This window comes from Anser cygnoides, chromosome 5 (assembly GCF_040182565.1).
Source record: "Anser cygnoides isolate HZ-2024a breed goose chromosome 5, Taihu_goose_T2T_genome, whole genome shotgun sequence".
In the NCBI taxonomy this organism is placed as follows: domain Eukaryota; kingdom Metazoa; phylum Chordata; class Aves; order Anseriformes; family Anatidae; genus Anser; species Anser cygnoides.
This window is the reverse complement of record NC_089877.1, coordinates 7,210,296-7,238,265: the sequence shown is the minus strand read 5'-3', so window position 1 is coordinate 7,238,265 and position 27,970 is coordinate 7,210,296. Positions and strand designations below refer to the sequence as shown.

General features: G+C 39.0%; 1 protein-coding gene across 4 annotated transcripts in view; it reads left to right on the top strand.

The window, feature by feature from the left end:
* The window catches only part of LOC125179843 (serine/arginine repetitive matrix protein 3-like), a 141,501-nt gene that overhangs the window by 30,780 nt on the left and 82,751 nt on the right, over positions 1-27,970 (top strand). For 3 of the 4 annotated variants that reach the window (XM_066997919.1, XM_066997916.1, XM_066997917.1), the window contains exons 4-5: positions 8,518-8,677; positions 12,723-12,830. The gene's annotated coding sequence lies outside the window, so the exon portion shown is untranslated. Of the gene's footprint in view, positions 1-8,517; positions 8,678-12,722; positions 12,831-27,291; positions 27,785-27,970 lie in introns of those variants that run through there. The other variant, XM_066997922.1, reaches the window with a different exon arrangement.

Sequence of the window (27,970 nt, the reverse complement as noted above, 5' to 3'; positions counted from 1 at the left end):
AACTACTCAGCTTCTCATACCAAGTCCTCCTACAGAATATTATCGCATAGGAGAATTGTCAGGGCTTTATCAAACTCTTTGAATGCCCTGGGCGCCAGAACTGGAGCAAACCAGAGGGATGGATTAATGCTGTTAGCAGAGCTATCCTCTGCTGGTTATTATTCCCTGCATTACACATCAGCTTCTGGGCTCAGAAGTATCAACCTAGTGCTGCTGAACTCTCAGTCTGTTGTGCTAGGATCTAGTTCTCAGCTAAAACAGTATGATTTGGGATTTTTAAAAGTTATCTCTTTCTGTCATAGAATAATGAGAAACCAAAAGTCCCTTACTAATAAATAAGAAAAAGATCACACAAGAGACTAAAATAGAAATGCATAGGCTAGGAAATGAGACTTGGGAAGGAAAAGTGATGGGTTAGTATTTTTTGCCTCATCAAGTTGGAAATTACACAAAAATTTCCAGCCTACCAAACCAAAAATCCCAACAAATTCAGAAACCTAAAAACTTAAAAAGCTGCAATTATTCAGGAAAGCCATCTCCAGCTTTCAGCTGAAATCTAATAATTCTTGTAGCTTTCCTGTGGAAGATGTTTTTTCAAAACAAAAGAAAGCAAACAAACAAACAAACAAAAATCAACAAAGGAAGCTTTAGCCTTCGTCTTTAGCTTTCTTTTATCACCAGGTTGCGTTAGGACAACTGACTGGGAACAAGGGAAGATTATAAAGGGCTAACATCAAGGAACATTCAAGGAAAAAATGACATTAGTTTTAGAGTTGCTTCCGTGCCTGTGAAAGAGACATAGCAAAAGGAAACAATAGTAAAAAGAGAAATGAATAGTAATGTTGACAGTATTGTGCGTTGCTACTTAGCCTCAAACCATGTGTGGGATAATCTCTCCGTGTGGGAATTTTTTGGTTAATTTTCTGTGAAGGGACTTGTGTCCATGCCGTATGGCTCCCGTGACCACATCTACGTCAATAAATGAAACAGGGCTAGAGAATAGATTTGAGAACTTGCACGTGATCAGCCATTGTGTTTTAATGTTCGTATGCTCTTCTGCAGGGTTTGGACCCATGCAACTGTCTATCAATGTAAGCAGGTGATTTAGGGTGTGAATGTTGAGGGACAGTCCCCCACAGCAGGAGGGGTAATGCCTGCTTGGGGGATACACTACTGTGTAGTGCAGTGCTACCGACACAACCGGTGCGTGCGGGTCTGTCTGCGTGAGGTGCGTGGGAGAGGTGGAAGATCCTGTTACAGCACAAGACGTCTACCTTAACTCCAGCGTATTGGGAAAGGGAGTCACGAGATTGCCAGGAGATGTCTGTAGCATGGAAATGGATCTGAGGGATGTAATTCTGTCTTGGACAAACAGGGTGCTGTACTGACCCATCCGTTCGTGTGTCCTCCTCCTGTGAGCCACAACTGCCGGCCATGTCCCTGTCCCCTCCCCAGTCTTTCACTCAGGTTCCTCAGACCCTGCTTCCCCAGACCTATATGACAGCTGAGAGGACTTGCAGGAGCAGTTTAATTCTTCAGAGGATAAATGCGAGAAAGAAAGAGATTTACAAGTAGATTGTGTCAATTTATGAACACTCTTGCTTCTTCTTTAAAAGATAAAACGGGATGAATTCAAATAAAGTTGCAAAACACAAAACAAATGCTCCTCTCTAGCTGATCTCTTGGGAGGAGCCCACTGCATTAGGTTGACCGGGTTTCCTCTTGCCTCATTAAGATTCTTCATTTCCCTCATCACGCTGGCACATTCTGTAGCTAAGGTCAGGTTCGTTGAGCAGGTCACAATCATTTTCTGCTACAGTGCTATTTTCTTCTCCATCATGGAAACTTCCAGCGTGGCAAAAGCAGGCTGAAAATAGACCCTCGCTGCCCTGCAAAAGTATGTTCACATTCTTCCGTCCCTGTTCAAAACAGCTAGTGCTTTATCTTGTCTTTCTGTCAGTTCTTCAGTTGTCCTCTCTGCCTCGGTAGCTTGCTATTGATAATCTGCCTCTGCCCTGATTGCATTTCTTGGTCTCTCTTCTCACTAACCTCCTCCTCTTCCAGAAGATAAAAAGCTTGTGTCTTCCAGTCCCAGTCATCTCCCCAGGGGATGATCTGAAGACTAAAAATTTTTATCCTTGCACTGATTTTTGTAGGAACTTTTAATTCCAATTTATTGATAAAAGTAAGATTTCTATAAAATTCCAGATGAAAAAATTTCTTGCCTCAATAGGCAAGCATTTCAAATATAAAACAAGGATACGCAGTTTAATGTGGTTAGGTTGTTCTTTACCCGTGTGTCCAAAATTTATATAAGAGGATGATAATTAATTCTGCAGAATCTGTTCCTTCATTGTTTGTTTTCCTGCCCACCTGTGCACTTTCAGTAACATTGTAATGAACTGAAAATGAAACTAAAATTGAACTAAAATGAAATAAAATAAAATTCATTGGAATACTGACCTGCAGGGGACCTTACATTTAAGTCGATATGTTGCATGGTTTCTTCGCAGGTGATTTTTAGTGTTTCTGAGTTTACTTAAATGAAAACATGCAAAAGGCAATAGCAACAAACCTATACCACAATTCTTAGTATGGAAGGCTAGAAACCTATGTTATTACTCTGATTCTGCATTTCTGTATACCCAAGTAATACTTCCTGGTTTTGTAAGTAGGTTGCTCTTTAATTACTAGCAGTGCAAAGAAATACATCAGAAAAATCTAGACTAAAAATATTGCAGTTCTACAGTCCTGTGAGCTTAGACTCTGCAGTAGAAGTAGACAAATAAATAAAATCATCAGACTTCAGTTCCAGTGAAGTTTGCCATGCCAGCACTGGTGATGGTGAAAGTCTTCCCCTGGCCTCAGAATAAACGTAGCGTAGACTGCGGTACGGCGTCCCTTCTAATACTGCTTAGCTGAGGGCTCTTGCTCTGACCTTCAGGGGTCATCTTTGTTGCTTAAACAAGGAACTAGTTGTCGATGGCCGTGCCTACGGGAGACTATTGAAGGCTAAGGCTGTTAACCTGTGAACAGCTTAAAAGTTCCCGTGGATGCTAAGTTACTGAGGAAGCCAAAATCCCCCGTCTCAAAACAGAGTCTGGTCCTGTTTCAAATTAAAGACAGTCGGATGTGTGAACACTCGTGTGGACCCAGATACAGGATTGTACTAACGAGCTGGTTGGGAGGTGTGTTTCATATGTCTGCTCCTCGTCCAAATTAAATGCTAATGCAGGTGCACCCTCTAATCCCTCTTTGTATTGTGATAATCCTTCTGAGAAGCTTTAGCCTGTGGACAATCAGTAGTGCACGATGTGAAGATATCTCACGAATCATTATCCAGATCACAGAACAGAGCAAATGCTGCTGCAGTGTGTTTTATTCAGTTGTGTCTAGGCTGAAGATAGCCTTATCTCCAGAAAGGGTATTTTTCAACTTCTGTTGAAAGTGTTGAAACAAAGGTTTCTGAGTCAGACAGGATATTTTTGGATAAGATTCTTACCGGTGATATGGAAAAAGAACCTGGAACTGTTTATTGAGCCTATGCAGCTAGGCTGGGCAGACTCTTTACCTGCTGTATCTAGTGATCTTGGGACTTTGGTTGAGGACTTGTTTTCCTTCAGTTTATACAAGCATCACTCAGGGGACAGTATTTTATCCTGGTCACGGTAACTTGGATGCAAAGTGACTTCCCACTGGGTCGCTCCCCTCACCTCCCAGTTCTGCATGGGGCCAGCTGTGACAATGCCACTGCAGGTGCCCCAGGGTGGTCAAGTTGGCTCACAGCTGTACTCAGTGTCAGTAGTAATTATAAGGGTTAATGTGATTAGTTTCACTTGTGATACTGGTAAGTATCTACTGTTGTTGCCCTTGGCAGTAAATTTCCCTTGTATAAGTTCCTTGGTGTACAGCTTTCTGGTACCAGTCACAATCATGTTAGGTAAGGGAGCAGCTGTGTGAGGGAAGTTGGAAATGAAGGCAGAGGAAGGTGGGTAATTTCTCTTCACATATGAAGTAAAGTACATAGTGACTGTTCACTGGAAGGGTATAAAGAATCTGCATAGCTAGGATTTTTACCCTCTGATGTTTCTGCAGTCTCAAGATTGTGGGAAAATATGGTTTGTTTCACCAATGCTAATCACTAAGTAGTGGCACCAGCTGGGTAATACCAAAGCTCATATAAAAATGTATTTTCTGTTTTCTCAATTTAGGCACTGATGGCAAAAGCATTCTCTACTGCACAGTAATCCTGAATATGCTTTTCTGGTTTCATTTCCCATTTTAAAAGGAATAAGCAGGAGGTGGTAGGTGAAATGTCTCTTTCCCTCCTGCTTTTATGAACTGAGCAGGAAGGTGAGATGAATTGAAGTCAGATGTGAGAAATCTTTTCAACCTCAATTTGCCACCCAAGAATGATATAATTTAAACACAATAAATAATGTACGTGAATGTGCAATGGTGAGGGAGAGAATAAGCAATTTAAATGAGTTAATTCACACGAGGTGAGACATACAAAATTAAAAAGACTGTTCTGCTGTTGTAGTTCGACAGAAACGTGTACAATCTCTCAGATGTCTGAGGTTCTAGGAATTAGCATTACTCCTGGAAAGGGGATTTAAAAAAAAATTATTCCATTGAACGCATCTTGTCATATTACCATTTACTGCAAAATACTGTAGAATTTATTGTATGTGGTATGTTTTTTTAGCTTTACGTGACCTCTGTGTGTTACGTGCATATCTGTCTCAAATTCCTATATGCTTTTGGGCTCCTTCCTTTCCCTCCCTCTCTTCAGCTCCTTGGTGCTCTCCAGCATGACTTTTCAGCCTTTTGCCATCCCCTTCATCTTTGTACCAAGTATCCAGGTTTCTCTCAAGCTGCTGAAATTGATTTATAACTGAAAAGATAAGAGAAATGGACAAGAAATATTTTCAAATGACACTTGAAGATAAGAAAAGAACCTCCCCCTTCCTAAGATAATGGGGTTTTTGCAGTGCTGGCAAACTGCAATGTGTATTTAGCTCTTGCTATGGACATTCTGCAGAAAGGACATGTATGGAAAGCTTTTTATTGGCACGAAGGAGTCTTTTAATGTAAAGATAACAAAAGTGAAGTCAGTCTACAAAATTTAGTCTTTCATCCATCTGAGTACATGCAATTTCTATGAAAATGGCATTCTCTCTTGAATGGAAATAAGGCAGACGTTAGGTTTACGTACGGATTTTGAATTAAACTGTCATTAGCAGAGAGATCTGCTTTTAACGCACATGCATGCACCCAGGAATTGCAGCTAACCATAGTCTCTTAGGCACCTTTAAAATACCATCCCCAAACAGAGATATTATTGGAAAGATTATAAATAGAAACTCTGTGAGAAAAGCAGAGAAGGACTTGATGTCCTCTCATTCTCTTTCCCACTTTTATTTTTTAAATTTTGTGATTAAGTTCTGTTAAGCTGTCACTGAACAGTGAATGATTACTTGCAATTTAGCATGCTCAAGCTCCCCTCTCAGCCATCCTGGTGCATATAAATTGCTATCAATAGCGTCTTTTAATTTTCAAGCTAAGCAAGCGGCGGATACAAAAGGACCTTGCATATGCTTCAATTCAAGTGCCAATTATGGTTCTCTTGGGTGACTTGGAGCAGAGGTAGGGGAATTGCAACCGGGTCCCTCTGTTCTCCAGCAGCTAGGCTCGTGTGCTCATCTCTCTTTTTGGCAGCTGGAGGAGCTGTAATGGCAGGGCTGGCCCCAGCAGGCAGAGACCCAATGCTGCAGGTTTCTCTTGGCAGGATGGAGTTCATTTATCTTTATGTTTCAGCCCTTGTTTCTGGGAGCTAGCGTACTTTCCCAAGAGTGGGAATAGTAAAGAGATGTTTTCAGTCCCAGTTTGGCTGTAATTTCAGCTTTCTATAAAACAAGGTTTTCCAAGGTCTCACACCATGTGTCCCGTTTTCCCCACATCCCCTTTTATTTTTTATTTTTAAGAACAGCCCATATGTTTTCAAAGGGGTAACCTTCTGCCTATGTGTCTGCAGCCCAAGCACTGTAATAATGAGAAAATGTAATACAGCCAGGGTTATGATGGGTTCCTAAAACCATTTCAGTCAGAACCAAACGAAAGAGAAGAAAATATTACCCTCCCGTGCTGTCTACCCTGCGAAAAGAAAAAGATGCTTTCTGCTTTGTATTTGCTTAGCTGCATGGCAGTCAAGGCTGGTGGCTTCAGAGCTCTGCTCTGCTGGACATGAGCACGGGAAATAGATGTTAGTCCCCTGAAAGGTTTGTTGGAAAATGTAATTCAAGCTATATGTGTTAGACTTTTTCCCCTAAGTAGAATTTATTTCTGCTTGCATATAATTTTTAAAACTGATTTGCAACCAAGTACTCAACTTAAAGTTATGCTTTTTTTTTTTTTTTTTTAAGAGAATCTCGAGTTATATGGCTTTAGATGTATTTATCCAGATGTATTTATTTGATTTGTTCATTATGCTGGGAAGATTTTTCCCTATAATTTTAATTACTTGGCATTCATCCAACTATATGTGTGTGAACTTTAACTTATATGCATCTTAATCCTAAAATTGATTTAATAAAGTAGAAATAGTTACCAAAAAAAACCACCCAGCCTTATTTTTCACTTAAACTACATTTAGTCAACAAAGTATATTAACCAAAGCTAGTGAATGAAATGTTTATGATCAGTGTTACTGTCTGCTTAATATTTAAAGATGAAAACTACTTTAACAGGCAAATTCCCACTTAAGCTTGGAGAAGTAAAAGGAAGGTGCTTTAACAGTAAATTTTATTGTTAGATGTGTAATTGTCTTAAAATCTGAACCAAACCCTGAAGTTTTTAAAAATGTGTATGTCTTGCTTTGTATTCATGTTTGTTGCTTCCCAGTGAATTTCTGACTCTTAATGAATACTAGCACCTGCTGGCTAAATTGAACACAGAATCAAGGAAAGATTTTCTAAAATGTCAGTACCATGTTACTTTTTAGTTTCTTTAAAGCTTAGAAACAATAAAGTTGAATTTTCAATGAATTGTATTAAGAAATACTATTAGAACAGATAATAAAATGGATATAGAAATGTAGGGTATTACAACCTGATTGAGGTTGAAAATGATAAGGCAGAATAAGCAGACATTTCTTCAGCTGGAGATTTATGCTATGTTTTGTAAAGTCATTTTTACCAAACCCCTTGCTACAGCACATATAGTGCTGTATGGGTTCCCTATCTGCAATTCAGTGCAAAACAGATTTCCTCAGTTATTAGTAGAGTTAACAGTACACATTTTAACTTTTATATTTATGTAGGTTATTTGTTTACATAGGTGATACATTTTAGAAGCATAATTCTAGTGAAGAAAATTAATTTTAAAGAATGTAAAATGTATTTTGATGATCCCATGGTCAACCATAGAATTTTCTGCAAATTATTAGCATGGTTTTTTTCAGCATACTAATACTAAATGTGGGTAAAAAATAAATCTTGCAAACTGAAACTGTACTATTTCACTGTTGTGTTTGCTGATCGTGGCCAAGAATAGTTTTGGTTTAAAAAGCACTATATATTTTTTTTTTGGCTCTTTGGTACTTCATTTTGCTGAAATACCTATTGGATGAAGTAGCTCAGTATTTGTGGCAGCGCTTTTGGAGTCTTGGTCCTGAGGTTCCTGACTTGATTCTGCTAGTGAAAAGTAGACTATGTAGTCCACTTATTTTACATGTGGAACTTAGAAAAGAAATAGATAAAATCAGTTAAAAGTTTTAGTATATTACTTAGTGATTTGGGGTAAAGACATTTCTGCATGCTCTACTCTAGCCACTTGCATGTAGAAAAGCATACAGACTTCATGTTAAATAATTTTGTTCGGCTTAACATTGTCAAGCTGCTAGAGTCCATGAATGGGAAGTGCTTTGTAAGTATAAAATGTTAATAGAGCCCAGCCCACAGTGTTAGTGGATTTTAGGGAGTCCTTGTGCTCAGGGGAGTCCTACAAGAGACACTTCTGTGGTGTGTGCTATAGAATGAACACCATACCCCTCCAAAATGGTAGTAACTAAATAACAAGAGACATATCAAGGACGTCCGTTGTTGTCAATTTGACTATGCAACAATTAATGCAGCCTGTTCTATGCCTTAATTTGTGAGATGCAGCAGGTTGAAGTTTACTGTATTGATCAAGTTTTAGTCCTGGCAAAAGATATATGAGGGAAATGTAAATTGTGATATTATTGCTCATTGTAAAGTCCTGTGCAAGGGGAACAAAAGATCTCTTAAGCTATAGTATTACATAAACCATATAGTCTAAACTGCTTCAAAAACAAAGTTCACTATATTTATGCTTAAAAACACGGTAGATGTTTTGTAATGTAAACAAATTCTACGGCACAGATGATTACAAGTCACATTTGTGATCATTTCCTTTATTCTGTGTGTAAGTGATGGTTTCCAAACCTAAGAAGATGTCAACAGTAAAAACAAACTGTTCTTCTGTTCCAAATTGCAGGTGCAGTGAGAAATAATGAAGCTCAAAAAGAAGTACTGAATTATGAACTTGCCTTTCCCTTCCCTGTCCACAGCAGCTGGCTGCCACCCGATGTGATCTTCCTTCTTGTCCTCTGCCCATGTCCAGCTTCACCGTGGAGCAGCATTGTCGACAAGAAAAGGTCAGTCCTTTCCATTCTAAGGCTGTGTCATTTCTGCCTTGCTCAGTGTCACTGTGTCTGGGTTTACAACTGTGCCTCTGGAAGCCCAGTCAGGATGTGCACTCCTGCAAAGTGTGACTCTCTGCTGTGCAGGTGCACAACTTCACAGAAAACTAATGAAAGATGAGAGGATTTCAGTATTTCCAGAAGGCTGTCTGAGTCCTCAGTTTTTACTCTTGTAACTGTACTTCATTTCAATTATTTCTCAGTCATTAGCATGCAAACCTTAGCATTTTTTGTGTAACGTTCGATTTCTGTTGAAGGAAGCAAATGAATTGCCTGCTACAAGAAAGTTCTTTCAGTGGGGCCTAGAAATATTATCGTGAAATTTTACTTGCTCAGACACAAGAATTTTTTCTATCGCTTTCCTATGATTATGATGCTAATGAAAATGGAAGCTGTTACATCCATCTGTCAAAAATATTACTCTCTTTGGAAAGAGAGCATTCAGAATTGTGCTCGTCTGTCATAACCTTAGGAGGAATATTCAGCTGTCTGGCAGCAAGCAGGCGGTATGATACCTTCGCCTTTGTCAGAGACCGAGTCTGGGGCAAGAGCTATAACAGGAAAATGTGAAATTGGTTTTCATCTAGGTTTCGTTTTTGCAGCTGTGCAAAGACACAAAAGTAGGTGCTGACATCCTTATTTATCCTATTCATTTAGACTGTTAACCTCCATGTTTTCCTAAACAAAGATTTTCAGACTGCCTATCAATGTTGACAAATTCAGAACAGTAATGCTGGATGTTTAAAGTCACATATTCTGGGTATTACCATTGTCGCAGGCAAGAGCTGTGTTATATTGCTACAATTTGCCTTTTGTTGTGAAACTTCTCATTCTCCTATACCAAGGGAGAATTCTGCCTCTGCATCAGTCCCTTAACGTCTCCTGCCTTACCTTTGACTGCTCTGTTGCCAAGGCAACTCTGCCATGCAGCGTCAGTCTCGCTTCCTTCCATTGCTTTATTGCTATTCCTATAACTAAGTACATCAAATAAATTAAACTTGTCAATCACACCTAAAAAAAAAAAGTTATTGAAGGTGTTTTATGTCCATTTGCAATATCATGGCAAATTCGGCCAAAGCAGTAGTTCTAAACTAATCCCTGCTCTCATTTCTTGGTCCTCATTACTTAAAGCAGATGAACTGAGCCTGGTGAGAAATGCTTGGTGACTGGAAATAATACCTTCTTCTGGATGTTAAAAATGATACTGCTGTTACTCTCTTCACTAGCAAAAATTTCCTTTTTTTTTTTTGTATTAATTCCTAATCACAGAAGTAAATATGTTCAGCAGTTTTTCAGTCTTTTGTGCTGAAGCTGACATGTAAAAAAAGAGTTACTTTCCTTAGGTGTCTGGGCCCTAATTTTCAAGACCAGATCTAGAACAAGAATTCTCAGTTGTTTGAAAGTTTTGCTCTATCTATTTTCTGTAGAGATTAATTTTATTTTGTAAGGTGTCTGTCAAATTCTGTAAACACTATTCCACTCTAAAAGTCCATAGAAAAGAAAACGAACAATTATCCTTTCAGGGAGCTGTCTAGCAAATAGCAGGTCAGTGAATGTGGCTGACACATAACAGTTAAATATTGAGACATTTTGCATACACCAACCAGGAAATGCCAAAAATAACAAATGCGTTATTTTTCCAAGACACTGTTGCAGATAATTACTTGAAGCCATTTTATATATATTAAATTGCTCAGTGAAGCATTTATTTGACTTTTGTTATACTTTATAAAATAAGGAAAATGAAAACGGATCTTACAAACATCACTCTTTTTCTAAAATGAATACAATTTTAGAAAAATATAAGCTACTCCAAATTATATTTACTATTATAAGCCTCATAGCTGGAGGCTTTTGGTATATTGTTTGTAATTTCCAATCTGAGGCTCTGCTGAACAAGATGTAATTTACTATAAGTCCATGTAACTCATGGGAGGTGATACAAGGAATTCCAATATTCCCATCAACCATAAATTGCTTTGAAACAATATTATTTGTTTCCATTTTCTTCTGGAGAAAAATAAAACCCTTAAGCAGATTTTTCCCTCATGCAAGCAAAGTCTACTGGTTTCCAAAGTAAGCTTAATGTGTTTCTGGTATGATTTCAAAATAAAAACGAATATAAGTGATTTTAGAATTCAATAAGCGTCAAAACCCATGTTCTTATAAAATACTGTTGCTTTTGCTTGAAGTGGTTCTGAAGCACTGCTGCTTTGTTTGCATTCCAGTGTTCAGGCAATGAAACTGCTTGTTTATTTCTGATACATTAAATTAACAAATGTATTTCAAATTTCTTGAAAACAACACACAAATTAAATTTTTGACTGTGAGGACTTTGCAAGTGATCATTTTTGAATTCAGCCACTAGTGGAATTCAGCCATCCCCTGCCTTTCAGATTATAAAACCTTGCCCCAGGTCTGAAATACCTATCGGTAGGCTTTGGAGATGCTTGCACTGGTAATTATTTTGATTTCTATTTTGTTAGCAATTACTAGGATGCAGGTGGGCAGAATATATTTTCTGGACAGTTAAGCATACTGTCTTCTTCACTAGGGACAAACGCAGCTATCAAAATACATCCTGAGTAATCAGTTTATGCAAGAGAATGACTCTTTAACACAGGTAATTGAGATTTTCCTTTTATAGGCTGGGCAGAATAGTGAAGTCAGCTCTGACTGCTAGTAAAGCAGCAGGAGTGCAGCAGCTCTTACAGATGCTGAATTTCTCCCCTGCAGAGGACTTTTTATTCCTTTTTTTTTCTTTTTTTTTTCCTTTCACTGGAGTTTTGTATGGGCTCAGTAAACCTTGTACTAAGACCAATTCTCTGTTGACTGGAAGATGCCCGTGAGGGTCTCACAATCCGTCCGGGGCCAGGGACGTGGAGGCAGAGCAAAATGTGAGCCGATGTTCTAAACTGATACAAATCTAATGTTGCAGTAAAGATCGTTCCTCTGACACCATAAAGTACAACTTCAAGCATGGGTTTGATGTACTCATTTTGATTGCTCCTATTCTGAACAAGGCTGACAGAACCATGTTAACTGTGAAATGCTAAAAGTAGAACAGACACCAGTATATAACCTTCCCTTCCCCAGGGAACTTTTGTCTTTTGGGCATTGAAATCCTTAACTAAAATGCTGCATTATTATCAATTAGTGACAATGAATAATATTTCTGCTGATCTCTAGACCCTCTGCAAACCCCGAAGGAGGGATTATGCATTCTATTCAGTGCAACAGAAAGTTTATTCTAAAATCAGCTATTTTCTTTTATCAAAGGAGGTGATAAGAAATACAATAAGCTGTGATAGAGCCACTATCATAATAAGAAACCATGTTCCTGAAACCCTACTTTAAACCAAAAATCTTCCCCCAAAACTAAAACAATTAATAAATTCTGTGAAATAAATGACAGCTCTGCAAGCTCTCGTGATGCTCATGGGAAAAGGAATTTAGATTTCCTGTAGCTCAGAGCACATATAAAAACAATTCAAGGCAATGAATGAAAAGGTATGGGCAGAAGTTTCAAGACAAGTTATATCTGAGCATCTCCAGGCTCCCTAGCGTAACTGGTATATCAGCAATAGCAGCAGTCAGAAGTTTCCTATCTCTGCATTGCTAGCGTGGTTAGGTATATTAAGTATAAAAGAAAGAATACAGTTTCTTCCCATTATCTCTCCTGGTTTTGTTGCCTTTAAGGGAAAGCAAGCCCTGTTTGTAGGGAACCTGGAGGAAACTTAGTGACCTAAACTGACCCTGATAGATCATTGCGTAAGGATGTTGAAGGCCATTCCAGGGAGTGTCTGACAACAGGACCAAATGGTTTTTGACTCCTAGAATACTCAAGGGTACGTTATAGAAATTATTTACCTTACCCTAGGAGCCATTTGAACAGCTGCATAAATCTGTGGTGTAAAAAGTAATACTGGTTTTATTGCAGTTTTGTCTTATTTTTTGTAAATCTATCTTTGGGATTAATCTATCTTTAATTTTTATCTAGCACTATGGCTGAACCACAGAAATCTGTCAATCTGCAGAATACTCCATTCCTGTGTGTGTGACCTATTAAACCGTGGCACTGAATCATTCATGTGGCACTGCAAATAAGGTAAGAATATGCAGAAGCCACTTCTATTGTATAAAATTTATTAAACAGTGGCAGCATGCAGACACATGTACATGAATGTAGCTGTTAAATGTACTGTTAAACAGCGCTGTCGGTCCCTGACACAGTTTTAGCTTCATCCTCCCAGACAACTCCTGGGTGTATTTTGAGAGTTACCGTGAGCATCCCCAACAGGCACATTAGATGTGGCCAACTCAGTGCTGGAGACTTACTAATTTCTGGTTGGACCATTCCATGGGAGTTGGCCCCAGTGCTAGAGAACAGCTCAGAGTGTTTTTTATTAATTAGTACAGATGTATCTAAAGAGCAACTGGGGCTCTTTTGGGGACTATATGCTACCAGGTGCTTTTTCTGGAAGAAGCATCTTCCTGTGACTAGTGTTCATCAGGTAACTTTCTCACACATAACGAAGTCCTGGTGGAAATACCAGAGTACAACAAGGTCCTGAGGGACCATTTAAAAATGAATTGATGAAAGAGATGGTTTTACATACTTTAGTGATTACTTTTACTGATGTTCAAATTATGACCCAAGTTGATGCACTCTTGATGCACTATGAGCAAATCTGAATCAAGTTCTTGACATAGACAGTGACCTAAGAAAACTTTGTTTTTTCACGGCTGTGTCCATTTTTTTGTTTTTCCACACGTTTTTGTTCTGTTTTGAAGAAATACTTATAGCTGTTCTGTGTGCCTGTAACCCCCCATCTGTTATGGCAGAAGTTCTGTGCAGTCCCCTGTGTTTTACGGTCATGGCCGCTGCCCGTTGTGAGAAGGAAACCATTTTTCCTGGGAGATTCTGTAATTAAGTTTTCAGTCTGTTTATGTATTTCTTTTTACATCACACATTACTAGAACTGCTTAGGAATTATTTTATATGAAGCTTATTTAATCAAAAATTAGAATTATTGAAAACAGACCTTTTTTGGGGAATGTTCCAGTTATAGAAAAAAAAACCAAAACAAGATAGCTTGGATTAGATTTTGAGGTCAAAAAGAAAACAGACAGAAGAGAAGTAGAAGGCCCTCCCTGAGAAAACATACAGTATGACACCTAAAACATTTTACTTGTGATGTAGGAAAACAGCACAGTGAAGACTTGAATCAGGTCACCCACAGCCACATACAAATGTCCTTTTGCTTGTAAAGGAATAGTATATCTTTTCCCTTTTCTCTTTTGGTCTCCCCTCCCTTCTCCTCTCCTTTTTTTTTTTTTTTTTTTTGTGCATGAATATTTTAGGTTTCTGTTTCATTTGAGTGATGATAGAAAAGTTTCTGAAATTTCAAGAAGTTTCTTGATAGGGCAAAGCAGTTTTTTAAAGCTTTAATCATTACACAATCTGGTAAAGGCATTGCAGCTCAAGGATCTCTCTCTGCAGGAGTTGTGAAGTACTTTTTTAATCAGGTTTAGAATAGAAAATTGTTACACTCTGTGCAAACTCATGCTTTTCACAGCCAAGAAAACAGTCTTACTATTAAGATAACAACTAATAGCCACTTTTATGTTACCTTGAGGTACTTGCAATGTGTCTGACATCTGTCTTAGTAGCGGTGAGACTATGTTCTTTCATATTTATCCTACACCATTAGTTGTAATGGGTGCTGTGAAGGTCTTTGTGTTTGATGCAGTCATATGCAGTCCACAGCACTCACGATTAAAATAGGTGCAGATGATAATTAGCTGCATTACCAGAGTCTAATATTTAGGCTAATACCTTTAGCATGCGCTCCATAGCACTCACAAATCCTCCTTGGGAAGTGATCTCAGTTTTCATTCATTTGGTGTGTGTTATCCCAAAATATGGCAATATGGTAGATGCTGAGGACTTGAGACTCTGTAAAAGTAGGTAATTACATTCCTTTAATAACTTTCTAAGGAGCTGTAACCATAAGTAAAACAACTGTTGGAAACTTAGAAGAGTGAGCAGCTGCCAGTGTCTTGCAGATTTCTGCTTTGTACTCAAATCTTTCTTTCAAGTAAATCAAAATAAAACATACACTAAAATATATTCTCTGTTTAAAGTGGTATAGGTGGACTTACTGTGAAAATAATGAGAGCAATCTATTTTAGTGAAACATGATACAAAGACAAAATTCTCTTGTTTGGCTTGTTACAGGAATTATTTCAATTTCTGTTTGTTTCTTTATTAGCTGGGAAAAATTTCCAGTTTCCATTTTTTGCCAGAATGAGACAAAGACTTGACAGACAAAGACAGAAAAAAAGCTCCAGGACACTTGTTGTCTGGGACAGCTACTGACTGGCAAAGAACTTTAAGGGATACCTCACCTGGACACATGTATACTAATAACAAATGTAAGAGTATTTGTTACTAGTGCACATGTACATCAGTGTACATTAATATACATTCTTACCTTTATTCTGTTGACATGAGTAAGGGACATAAAAAGTAATATCTTATTTATATTAATTTTGAAGACTCTTCCAGCCATCTCTGCTTTTCCAGGGGTAGGTTTGAAGAAAAATGTTTTTTTTTTTTTTTTTCTCTGTTCCTCCCTCAAAGTTAACCACAAGTTGACTGTTTAGTTAGTATGACTAAGAAAATTCACTGAGAGCTCTCTGAGGAGTTGGAGCCCTGTTGTGCCCTGTCCCAAACCCCCAATACCTCCTTTGAAGATTACATCGGGACAAGAGATGTCCAAGACAAGTTCATGCCTGCCAAAACTGCTACCTTTGAATGCACAGAAAAATTACTCAATAATGCTCTTTGGCCTGTTGTTGCTACCTAGTGTTCTCTGTGAATTTATAACTTGATATATGTGATTTTTTTTCTCTGTACTTTGCCCCTATTCCCCGTTGCATTTGCTGAAGCTGATGAACACTATGTGCTGTGGCAGGTGCACAACTGTCTACCGGGGAAAGGCTTTTTGCTGTAAGGATTTGGGAGGATGGTGTGAAGAGAAGAATCTGATGTTCTTGTGCAGCAGAGACTGACTAGGCTGTAATCCAAAGCCAACCTGATAACTGCTGTGCCAAAATAAACAAACTGGAAAAAAAAAAAAATATTTGAGGACTACAGGCTGTGACCTTGGCATCTACCTTGTTATCTATCTGTAACAAGGTAAACTACAGAGAATGCCTTCTTTTAGCAAGGGATTTAATAAATACTGTTTTGGAGATTTACTAAAGGTGATCCTTACTACAGCCAAAGAGTGTCGAAGGGACAGTTCTGATTCAGTTCTGTGTTCAGGAGGTATTGCAGTTTCAACAGTCTCCACGGATGTGCTCATGCAAGTACTATCTTGTTCATGTTATCAGTCTTGATCCAGAGAGCATGTGCTGGAAATGTAGCTGAGATCTGAGATAAAATTGGTGCAGAGTCACTGAGGGGCTACCCTCCCTTAGATTTCAGTGATATTTAGGCACCAGGATTATGACACAGACATTTAGAATTGCTCCAGTTCCATTAACAGAAAAATTGCAAATGAGTTTAGTTAAACCAGTGGAGAAATCTGAGTTTAGTTTAAATGAGATTTATCCCGAGTTAATTTTATTCATGAGGAATTTAAACTTAGCTATGCCTTCTTAGGCAAAACTAAAACCAGTGTTTTAGAAGTTGATTTACAGTGAAATCTGACTGTAAACTAGAACTGAAAATTTACATACTTTTGATGTTTTAAACTTCTTGCTAAAAACAAAATGGAAATAAAGATGCAAATTTTTTAGTAATGAGTAGAAGAGACTTCTAGTCTTAAGTGTTATAAAAATTTATAACGTAGAGCTGTGCTTAAATAGCTAGAGATATTCTCAGCTCAGCTTTTTTTTTTTTTTTTTTGCCTTTTTTTTTTGAGGGGGATAGCAAACAAACACTTTGTCTCCACTTTCCAAAGTGAAGTGACTGTATGTTTTTTTTTATGATGCCAACTTGTGAGAATGATTTTCAGAGATGCTAAATCAACTGTAATTTCTGTGGGCTTTAGTAAAAGTTGTAGGAATGATACATCTTTGCAAATTAAACTCGTACCTTCAGCACTATGATCAGTAAGGGACCATGCAGAGGTCATAAAATTTGAATGGGGTAGCATCTAAGTTTTCATAATCAGTCTTCAAAACTGTACTGGTACATAGGGTTATTCTTTCCCAGGAGCAGGATTTTGCATTTCCTGTTGTTGAACTTGATGAGGTTCCTGCTGGGCCATTTATCCCAATGTGCCTCCGAGAGGCAGCGCTCCTGGGTGGTCTGTCAGCTGCTCCTGCACATTTTGTATCCTCTGGGAGCTTTCAGTCCAGCCCCAACTGTCCATTTATCTGTTACGTACTTCATCAGTTTGTCAGTGAGGGTCCACGGCTCAGTGACACCCACTACTCTCATTGGGCTCGCCAGTGCTGTAGAAATAAGAGGGGAAAAAAAAGTACTAGATCTTTTTAATGTCAGCTTTGGCTGTCCTGTAGAGGGTGACACACAATACAGAACCGCTTGGATAGAGTCAGCTCTTCACCTCAGGCTGAAGGAGTTCAGTGTTCAGAAAAAGTAATTCCTTTTTATTGTCATTTTGTAATTTAATCCCATTAAAAGCATTTTTACAGAAATAAAGAATGTTTCCTTCTTTAGATTATTAGCTTTCAGATGGTTTTCTGTCTTTGAAAGAGGACACTGCTGTGGCAAAATAGTAGTTTGGGGGTTTAAGCCCATTTTGTAATAGAGTTAGGATTGTAGAAAGACAGACTATTGTTTAAATAATCTTAAACCTTTAGAGAAGGTGCAAGTTTGCGTGTAAACAGATTGAGATTAAAATAGGGGAACCCAAGATCTTTTTAGATATTTGCTCCACAGGATGGCTTTTTGCTCCAACACGTGAAAAATGCTGAGAAGGAAATTAGCACTGCTTCAGAAACAAAAGGCTCAAGATCCCAGAGCAGCCTTTTGGCATGGCACAGTAACTGGTGCCACTTCTATGCAATATTTCAGTGCATTACGTAACGATGAAGTCGTGCAAGAGGGAGGAATGAATTAATGAAATTATTTAGGTTCTATCAATAAGGTAAGGGTTGACAAAATAAGCTACTGAAACTTACAGAGCAATATTTTAAATTTAAGCATAAGCTTTTCAGTTGGTTGTATGCTCATAGTCTGACATAGTTAGGGATTGCAAATAAGAACAGCTGTGTTTTGTTTACTGTAGTTTCTCAAATTATTTCTAACCTTGCACTTTTTTGCCATGATAATATCCACCACACTGCATCTTTTTGGTTTTACTAGAAAAAGTCTTTATTGTGATAAGCAGTACAACTTTGTGTGGATTATTTGTGTCATAGGCAGCTTTGGCTCGGACTGTTTTTCAAAGTTCTTGATACTAAATACAATGCAGTAATTTCAATGGATTCTAGGTTGATTTGCTGCTTATTTTGAGCTTAACCCATTTGTCAGTTGTGTAAAATGTTACCAGATGTTAACTGCAAAGGCTGATTTTTTTCTTCAGCAAGTGTTTGTGCATTCAATGAATCAAAATCTTGTGGGGAAATAGCAGATCATGTATTTATCGGCTGCATCAGAATGAACGGCTGAAAGGAGGGAATGAGTGGCAAGTAAAATGCATGCTGACAATCATAGTTTTTTCATTTTATGTAGGCAGAAAATCATAGTGTTTTCATTTCACAGCTCCAGTTTAGCTGTGCCAGCTTTATGTTCTTACAGTTTTTGAGTGAATTATGCATAAAGCATGCTGAGGAAAGCTAGGACTTTTGATACAGTTCTGGAGGACAATAAAGGGTAAGGAGGCATTCCCACACCAAATATTGTGATGCAAAGAATTCTCAATTACTCTCTTTCAAAACTAATTTCTCCTAAATCTGTCACCAAGGAATTATGTCCAAGTATGTACTTTTGGCTCTACGTGGGGTCTTGCAAAAGATGGCTATTCTATTAGAATTTCATTTCAATTTCTAGTATCTTGAAACATGTTGGAATCCAAGGCTATCGTTGTACTACCTTGCAAGGAATGTCCTTCTCTCCTATGTTTATTTAGTGTTGTTCCAAAGTGTTTGTTACTGCAGAAATACTGAAAGTCATTACTACCCAGTGCATTGGTCTCATGTTTGTGCTGCACTGCTGCTGTGGTGCTCAAGCTTCTTCTTTAGGGTCTCAAATGATACAGAACCGTTTTGAAGTCTAGTCTGATTTGGGATTCCCATGTCCTTGTCAAACTTCAGCCTGGATAATGGTATTAAGTTGGTTATTACATGAACATTCCCTTGTTTTTTTCTGATGAATAGAGCTTTTTTTCCTTGTTGGTGGTGCTGTGCATTGCTGGAAACTTGCCAAATGAAAATGCAATTTATGGTTGGTGTTTGCAGGCAGACTTGGTTCTGTGTGAAAGGAAGATATTAAACGAGTTCTGGATCACTTGCTCCTCCTCGTTAGGCAGTCAGATGCATTGGGACACTGAAACATGAGCTGAGGGATGTAAAATAGAAAGCAGAAGGCTGTTTGTATAGGCAATGACACTTAGTTCAGCCAGTACCTAAAATTTTGAAAGGTATATCTAGCAATATCTCTCAGTGCTGGGGAACAATAATTTTCCCCTCTGCTTGTCTGCCACATATGACCTGAAACATACTCAGGAATATACTGCACATTAAAATCTAACTTTCATAGTCTTGTCTCTGTCGGATAGCTCGACATTCAATAATTCACCATATAATTGAAAATCAAAATCATAATCTTCCCACATTTTATTCTACTTTCCAAACTTGAAGGAGAGTCCCAGTGAGCTCCTGTGTCGCACAATCAATGAGCCTTGATAGCTTTTAATGAGCCTTGTGAGTGGCAGCACTGGCTGAATCCTTTCCTTGGCAGTGACTGCAGCAGTGCTTTTAGGGGGCTTGGCCTACACCAGTAGCTGGTGGGATGAAACTGGTAAAATGTTGAAAATGACAAATAATGTGGATAACTTTTATTTCCAGGTTTTGTTGTGCTCAGCTGCTGCTGTGGAAGCTGTCTAATAGGAAATCTTTCTATGAGATTGGAAAAAACTCTCATGAATGTACCGTAGTGAAGGGGTCCTTATGCCCACCCAAGAAAAGCAGGCAAATAAACCTTTAAGACCTTTACATTGTTCAGGAGTAGGACAAAAAGTATGAAGAAATTACAATGAAAGGTTTCACGTTCTTTACACAGCCTGTGTTGAAGCTACTGGGATTTTGGTATAGGCTCCAGGAGATCCCGCTATAATATACCAGGTCAAATCCTGCACGTGCTACTTGATCAAAACTTCCTTTGATTGGTGGTTGTGTTTATTGAATAGGACTGAGAATTAGGATGCACACATGGATGTGATTTACTGACATAGGTACCCGGACAGAAGTCAGAAGCTGCCTGTGCAGTCACGCTGCTCTGCTGGGCCGTGTTAGCACGGCTGTCTCCAGAGGCTCTGGTTTTGTAGCCAGGCAGAGCGATTTACCCTTAGAGCTAGAGAATCAGTGTGTTAAATCAGCTTCTTGTACCTTATAAACCTAATTGAAAACCTTCCCAAAACGTGCTTTATTGTGTACTTTCTGATTTCTTAGATTTTAGTTTTGCACTGGAATGTACCCATTATCTGCTTAGGATTTTTCTAAAGCTCGCTGTCATCTGAAGAGTTCTTCAGGTTTTGAACTTGAATGAGCAAAGGCGTGGACCCTTTTAGACCAGTAAATAGATTTTTAAATGGCCATCTCAAAGCCTCAGTGGCTGCTATTCTTCCCTGAAATTAAGAGAATGCTTGTGAATATGGTGCAAAAACCAGCAATGGGGGAATAAAATACCTGCTCTTTAGGCCTCTTAAATTTATGTATATGCAACCTTTTCCCTTTGCCATGAATTTCTGATGCCTCTCTAATTGCATAGAAGAGGCAGAATATTTTCTGCTCTAATCTTAGCAAGTGCATCCTGATGAAGTCGATTAGACTCTGTTTTTCAGTAATGCTAATGTTCTTTCTAAGTTTTACTCTTTGCCATGAACTGCAAACACTGTACTTAAGGATACTAAAAGCAGACATGTCAGTTGAACTTTGCATTCAGAAGTTTGGCTCACCAGAATCTCTGGTGACTCTCCTTAAAATTCCAGATATTTTCTGCATAGGCTTTAGTGAATTGCTACATGAAAATGAATGTCCCCAGTTTCAAAATACTTTTGATTGAGAAATGTGGTATTCATTGCATTAGCACTGCTTAACTTCATATTCATATTTCTAGGTTCAATGCCATTGGTTGACTAGTGTATTCTAAGGTTACAAAGCATGAAACATTATTCATTTTTGCTAACAAAAGCAGTACTTCTCAATGGCAAAAAGGACATAAAAGAATCACCTTTTATCCCCAATATTTAGAAGTTCAGGCTTTTAAAGTAAGATATATGGTTATCAAAGGTGAAAACTGTTTGACTTTTTTTTTGCATGAGACATCTAAAACATTCAGTGCCAGAAATGCTATCCAGTGGAAACATCAAAGGGAGCAGGGCTCATTAGGAGAGCTCTCCTGACTTTGACACATGCCTCCAACATGCTGAGGAACTTTCAGAGCAATATGTGGGGATTTATCATCGTGACTCCCAGAAATGTCAGTGAGAGCTGCACAGTTAAATCACTGCAAACCGTTTTGAATGTCCCCAGCGTATTTAAGGAAGTTTAACTGGGATGGATATACAGATACAGCAAACATTTGGAGAACGCTTTCCCTCAGACAGTTTGTGACACTTCTGTCTGATGAGCTGCTTTCTTTTTTTCTAATATCAACTATCTCTGACGCCAGCTATATCAAAGGCAGCTGTTAAGTGCCCGGTGTTAAGAGCAGGTATGCTGGCGTACTTGGCAGTCTATGGCAGGGGATTAGAATGCAGATTCCTACGCAGAGATCTATTTAAAGAATTACAGTCCATTATTACCACTGCTATATTTTGAGTTCTACTAAGGAAGTAGTGAAAGTGATGTTTAGTTTGGATAAAGTATTCCAAACCATATTGCCTTTCTGAGGTGCCTATCTGGTCTTTGTTATATTAGGTTCTGAGCACATTGCTCTTTTTCATAACACACTTATTAGGTAGTGGTGGCATCTCCATTTTAAAGACAAAAAAAAAAAATGAATAAAAGGAACAAAGATGATGTTTTTAAAAAAGGACACAATTTCTTATTCACAAGTGCTTTAGCAGAGCTTAGTGATTGACTTGCCAACAAAACCCCAACAATTTAAGACCAGCAAAACTAGCAGTATAGACAGTTTACTCTGAATAGAGAAACTGAACTTCATGTTCTCTGCTGTGCAATTCTGTAGCTTCTCCTTGACTCTTAACGTCTGACCTGGAGAAGGGAACTGAAGCAAAGACAGTGTTGGCCTGAGAAGGAGATACAATGCAAATAAGAATGACACTAGCCACTGTGTTGTAGGAGAGGGAAGGTTTCATAATTGCTACTTAACGAGTAGTGAAATCCATTATGAACATACCTTTTTCTTTTCTGATTTCCCTTTTAGCTTTTATTTTCTTAATGGGTTAGACTGCTCCAAGCTGAAGCGTAAATATTTGTTTTAGATCAAATGTTTCATTTGATACAAGTCAAGTTTTTAGTTGTCAGCCGTCATGCCCCCTGCCAGTGTGTTGTCTTAGGTTAATGTCTCATGAGAACTGAGGCACACAGGAACTGAACTATGAAAAATCAATATTGGTAAAGCTATATTGCAAGTCAATGAGACAGTCAGTAATACAGAAAAACTAATTATCTATAACACTGGTCTCTGCCACACCTCGCTCTTATATACTCCCTGTTCCTGGGAGTTAAAAGCCACAAATGTCCACGAGAAACACAAGAGAGAATTTGTTGCACAGGAATGAGATTCAGAGAAGAGAACAGGCCCGCTGCAGGAATTGTCTACTTGGAGCTAGAAAATGCTGGAAGCGGGATGTGTCTGGCATATGATTCTATGATCTCACAACACTAAGTAGCCCTGATTTAGGTAACAATTTACTGGGGTGCAGACTGAAATTGGCTCTTAAATTTTAGTCCCCCCACTTAGGTAAGGGGGGGAATGACACTTGAATGACACTTTTCTTTAAAACTGAAGATGCGAGAAGGTTTTGATGAAACTGCTGATGCCCAGTTTCACCTGGTTTTAAGCAGCTATAGCACTTGGCAGGATATAAATGCTGAAGGGTCCAAGTATTTTAAATGCTCAAAAATTAGAGGGAGGCTGAGATGTTGTATTCTTGGCCTATCCTGTGAAGTTTTGCCACTGTGCAGTCATTCTCTATGCGTGCCAGCTAGGTCAGCCTAGAAGAGTTAAATGTGTGCCTGATGTGAGGATTTTAAATTGAAGTATGTGTTACGTTTCACAGTTGTTGTCTCTGTGCAAGTACAGTAGTAAAAATTTAAGAGCCTTCATGATTTGATCAACCAAAATGATGAACCTTCAGGCATTAGTATGGTTAGATGAGGACTTTTTATATGGTGTTCTTGGATTCAGGCTTCTAATGTGCAGTTTAGATTGAATTTGGGTACTTTCATGATTTATAGCTCTTACCCTTGTTCCTATTGAAAAACACAATGTCTTTTTTTGCTTTTTAAAATTACCCTGAAACTCCATAGGCCCTGTCCAGGATTACAAAGTAAATTCAGGTCTAGGGTAGGAGCCTCTCAAAATGTCATCCCTGAAAGATAGGGAATGGTCCCACGTTGAGACAGAATAATGGATCTTGTAGGTCTTGTGCTCTAATTTCAGGATTGTGAAACAAGTATATGCATGTCTGCTGTCTCTGAAATGGCTCAGAATTAGTGGCTGTTGAGAGTTCAAATGTGTGTCCCAAAACTAAGACATTTTGGGAAATATACTAGAATGACCAATAAGCGAGCTTGAGAAAATAAATATACTGGGATATTCTTTCAGACAGTTCTCCCAGAGACAGTCATTGAATAATGAGTCTCTGGGTTAGACTTAGCACAGAAGCAACTGGAGAAGACATTTTGGCATTTCAGTTGTCAGTTTCAAGAAGTGACTGTGAACTAGAGGAATGCTAATAGTATTAAAGAATGCCCCTGCCAGCTTTTGTTCATATGCCTTTTTGGCCTGTAGTAACGCCACTCACGGATTGACTTTCCCACAAATGCACAAATAAATGATTCTCTTCACTATAATATGCTTCTAAAAAAAAAAAAGCCTACTGCTCAGCAGCGAATTAAATCTGGATTTGACTATTAATTTGAACAGTGCTTGTCTGTGACGTGACACGAGGCTTCACTTGGATAAAAAAGAGCAAGCTAAAGCTTCTTCTCGATAAGTCTGCAGGCAGCGTAAAACTGGGAGGAGTTACTGCTGCACCAGTTGGGTTTGCTGCCTTTCAGAGGGCCCTCAACAGCTTGGAGAAGTGGCGCAGCAGGAACCTCGTGAAGTTCAACAAAGGAAAGTGCAAAGTCCTGCACCTGGGGAGGAAGAACCTCATGCACCACATGTGCTGGGGGATCACTGGCTGGAAAGCAGCTTTGCAGAAAAGGCCTGAGGGAGTGTCCTGGTGGACACCAAGTTTACCATGAGCCAGCAACGTGCCCTTGCTGCATAAAAAGTCAACAGCCTCCAGGGCTGCGTTAGGAGGACAGTTGCCAGCAAGTTAAGGAAGGTGATCCTTCCCCTCTGCTTAGCACTGGTGAGATACTTCTGGCGTCCTGGGTCCAGTTCTGGGCTCCCCAGTACGAGAGGGACATGGACATGCTGCAGTGAGTGCACTGAAGGTCACAGAAGTAATCAAGAGAGTGGAGCATCTGTTATGGGAGGAGAGGCTGAGTGCTGGGGCAGTTCAGCATGGAGGAGGGAAGGCTCAGAGGGGTCTTGTCAGGGCATGAAGAAGATGGAGCCAGACTCTTCTCAGCAGTGTCCAGTGACAGCACAGATGGCGATGGGCACAAACTGAAATGCTGAGAATTACACTTAAACATGAGAGAGGTTTCCCCCCGTCTGTGAGGGTGGTTGGACACTGAAACAAGTTGCCCAGAGTGGTTGTGGAGTCATCCTCCTTCAAGATATTTCAAACCAGCCTGGATATGGTTCTGGGCAACGTGCTGTAGCTGACCCTGCTTCAGCAGGGAAGTTGGACTAGATGACCTCCAGAGGTCCTTTGCAACCTCAGCCATCCTGTGATTCTGTGAAAAATGGTATGTAGACTGTGCTGGAGGTGCCATACAGTGTGATGACAGGAAAATTGGTGTGAGGTTTGCTCAGAGTGAGGTAACTCATTGACTTTAGGAGTGCTGAGGTAGTATCCAGATGTTACTGTGGGAACCCAAAGGTTTTACTGGGAATAATTGTGATAAATGTGTGGTATTAGCAACATAAAGCTGCACATTCTTGTATATTTATGGATATCAAAAGTGGTCTGTGTTATTACTATTAATAATTCTGTGACTTTAAATAATTCTTAATTATATTTCTTAATTAATAAATAGTCCTATTTTTCTTCGCACATCCTGTTAAGGAGGGGTAGGCCAGAATAATAGCTGGAAGAGGGTTATAATTCAGAACTGGCCACTATAAGAAGTCTCTATCTGTGAAAGAGATTCTCCCTTTTGCATGTTACTGGAGTACCCTCGTGTTGCAATTTGTACACTTTGGATATTCTACAAAACAGATTCTTTCGGCTTGTGTCCAACAAAAATTTCTCCACAATTTTTCTTGTATAACTAGAAGTCTATTCCTAGATTTCTGGTTTAAAAACACCCCGAACTGTCCCTTTGTAAATCTATGCAATTACATTGACAACTTGAGCTCTGCTTGGGTGAAAGCTGTTCAGTATACACAGGGGCATCATTATTCTGAAAAATGGTTGCTTACCTGCTGGATTCAGACTTCCCATGTGTTTTTCTACTTAAAACAGAAAACAATCAGCTCTTCTGCAAAACCTTGTAAATGTCAGCGGTTTTCATGGAGCTAACTTTTCTCTGTTTCTGGAAAGATGATGGGATTCAGCCAAAGAGAATGTAATCGTCTTCCAGTACTACGAGGCTGCTTCCAGGTCTCTGTGGATCCTCAAACTGTAACTACAGGAGATGGTGAAAACTCACCTTTAGCCCAAGAGAGTGGTGAGATTTTCCTGACAGAGAGTTATTTCAAGAAGTGAATATTAACCTTGTTGCAGTCCTTATGCGACATGTTTGCTATAGGCAATTTGCACGTAGCAGTAACTACTTGGGATGAGCATCATGACTATGCCTTGTGAAATCACTAGTGCTTCCAGACACGGGGAGGATTCTGTGGAGACACAGCACTAGGCGCAGCTTGTCAGCTCCAAGAGGCTTTCTGCACCTGCTTACTTCCAAGACACCTTGGAACCGCCAGGCTGCCAGAGAAAAGTTGCCTAGGAAACTGGAGATGCAAGTCCACACAGCTGCTGTGGCTTTCAGCAGGTAGCTAGTGGGAGTTGAGGTCTTGGTATTGTTATCATACTCTGTAGCTTCAGATGCTGTTCCAGGCACAGCTGTCACACACAGAAAATGTGCTTGGAGTTTCATCTCCAGCATTTTAACAGCTCTTGCCTCTATCACACTCCGTAGGTCGTAAGGGAGCTATCAGATCATACCTTAAGTGAAAAATTTGCAACTTAGTGTATCTCTTGAAAGGTGTTGAAATCTGGACAGTGTTTGGTCAGCTGTTAATTCAGCCTGGAGCTTTCTGAATCCATTCAGAAACAGGTAATTCCTGTGTTCCTTTGGTGGACCAATTTGTTCTTGTGCATGTGCAACAGCCTGCTGCAGCTGTTGCTAGAACAGGAATAAAATATATTCAAGACCTCAGGTGGATTAGTCTTTGGCTATAGAATCATAGAAGGGTTTGGGCTGAAAGGGACCTTTAAAGCTCATCCAGTTCCAACCCCCTGCCATGGACACCTCCGACTAGACCAGGTTGCCAAGGTCCCACCTGACCTGGCATTGAACACATCCAGGGCTGGGGCATCCACAGCTTCTCTGGACAACCTGTTCCTCACCACCCGTGTCATGAAGAATTTATTCTTATCATTTAGAGTTGTTTGGAACATAACATATATGTGGTATTAGAAGGTGAAAAACAATTAAAATAAAAGCAAAATATTCTGTTTTTTTAACACTGAATTTTGGTTTGATATATGTATGCTAATTCTCTTATGTTCTGCCAGATGGGAGGATGTTTCTCTAGATTAATTCAAGTGCCTATTAAAAAAAATAAATCTTAATCCAACTCATTGTTTCTGTGGTGCTGCTTGTATCCATAACAGTTATTGAATGTGGCCAGCTGTCAAGATATGAGGCTGTTCTCTGTTCTCAGGGAGATTCAGTTTAGTTCCTTAGTCTTGCAGTTATAATCAGGGCTCAGAATCAGTCAGTAGATCAGACAGAAGGTCCTTCTATCCATAAGCAAAAGAAGTGACGTAGTTCATACCAATCTCTAAGCGATGTTATATAATTTTGATGAAATTGCTGTGTTCTTATTTTTTCAGTTGCTTATACATGCTGTAAAATAACCAGTCATTTCTGAAATCTGCCTGTATCTTACCGAGTTGAAGGCACATCAAGGTTTGTAGAGGTAGTGCTACAGAAAATACTGAACTGAGAGAAGGCAAATGTGAAGAAGAGTTACAGAAAATTGCATTATCGGAGATGCATGCACGGAGGAAAAACTCTTCATTTATCAAACCTTTTTATTGCTGCTTCTTACTACATGCTTAGTGAAAAGTTTCGTAAACAAATTATCATATTGTTTCCAACAATCATACTTTTGCGTTGTGCATGTTGTGCTGAACAATCACATCCCTTGGAGTGTTTTCTACATGCCTTTATTGCCTGTAGGGTCACCCAAAGAGCCTTCCGCAGATGCAAAGAAAAACATTCCGGAAAGTGTAAGAACACGATGGGAAAGAAAATACAAACAAAATGTAAGCTGTTATGTGCAACCTCTTTGTACACGTATACAGTTGAAAAGTCTATTTTTGTAGAACTACTACAATTAGTTTACTAGCTTTATGAAGGTTTTTTCTTTAAGCTTTGTGTGACGAACATTGCAACTGTTTTTTTTTTTTAAACTGGTAGTAATATTGTTCTGTTTGATATGCTGTTATATTACGAATGTTCCTAATCATCTCTTCAGATGGAATTTTAACTCAGTCTGCTTCAGCTATT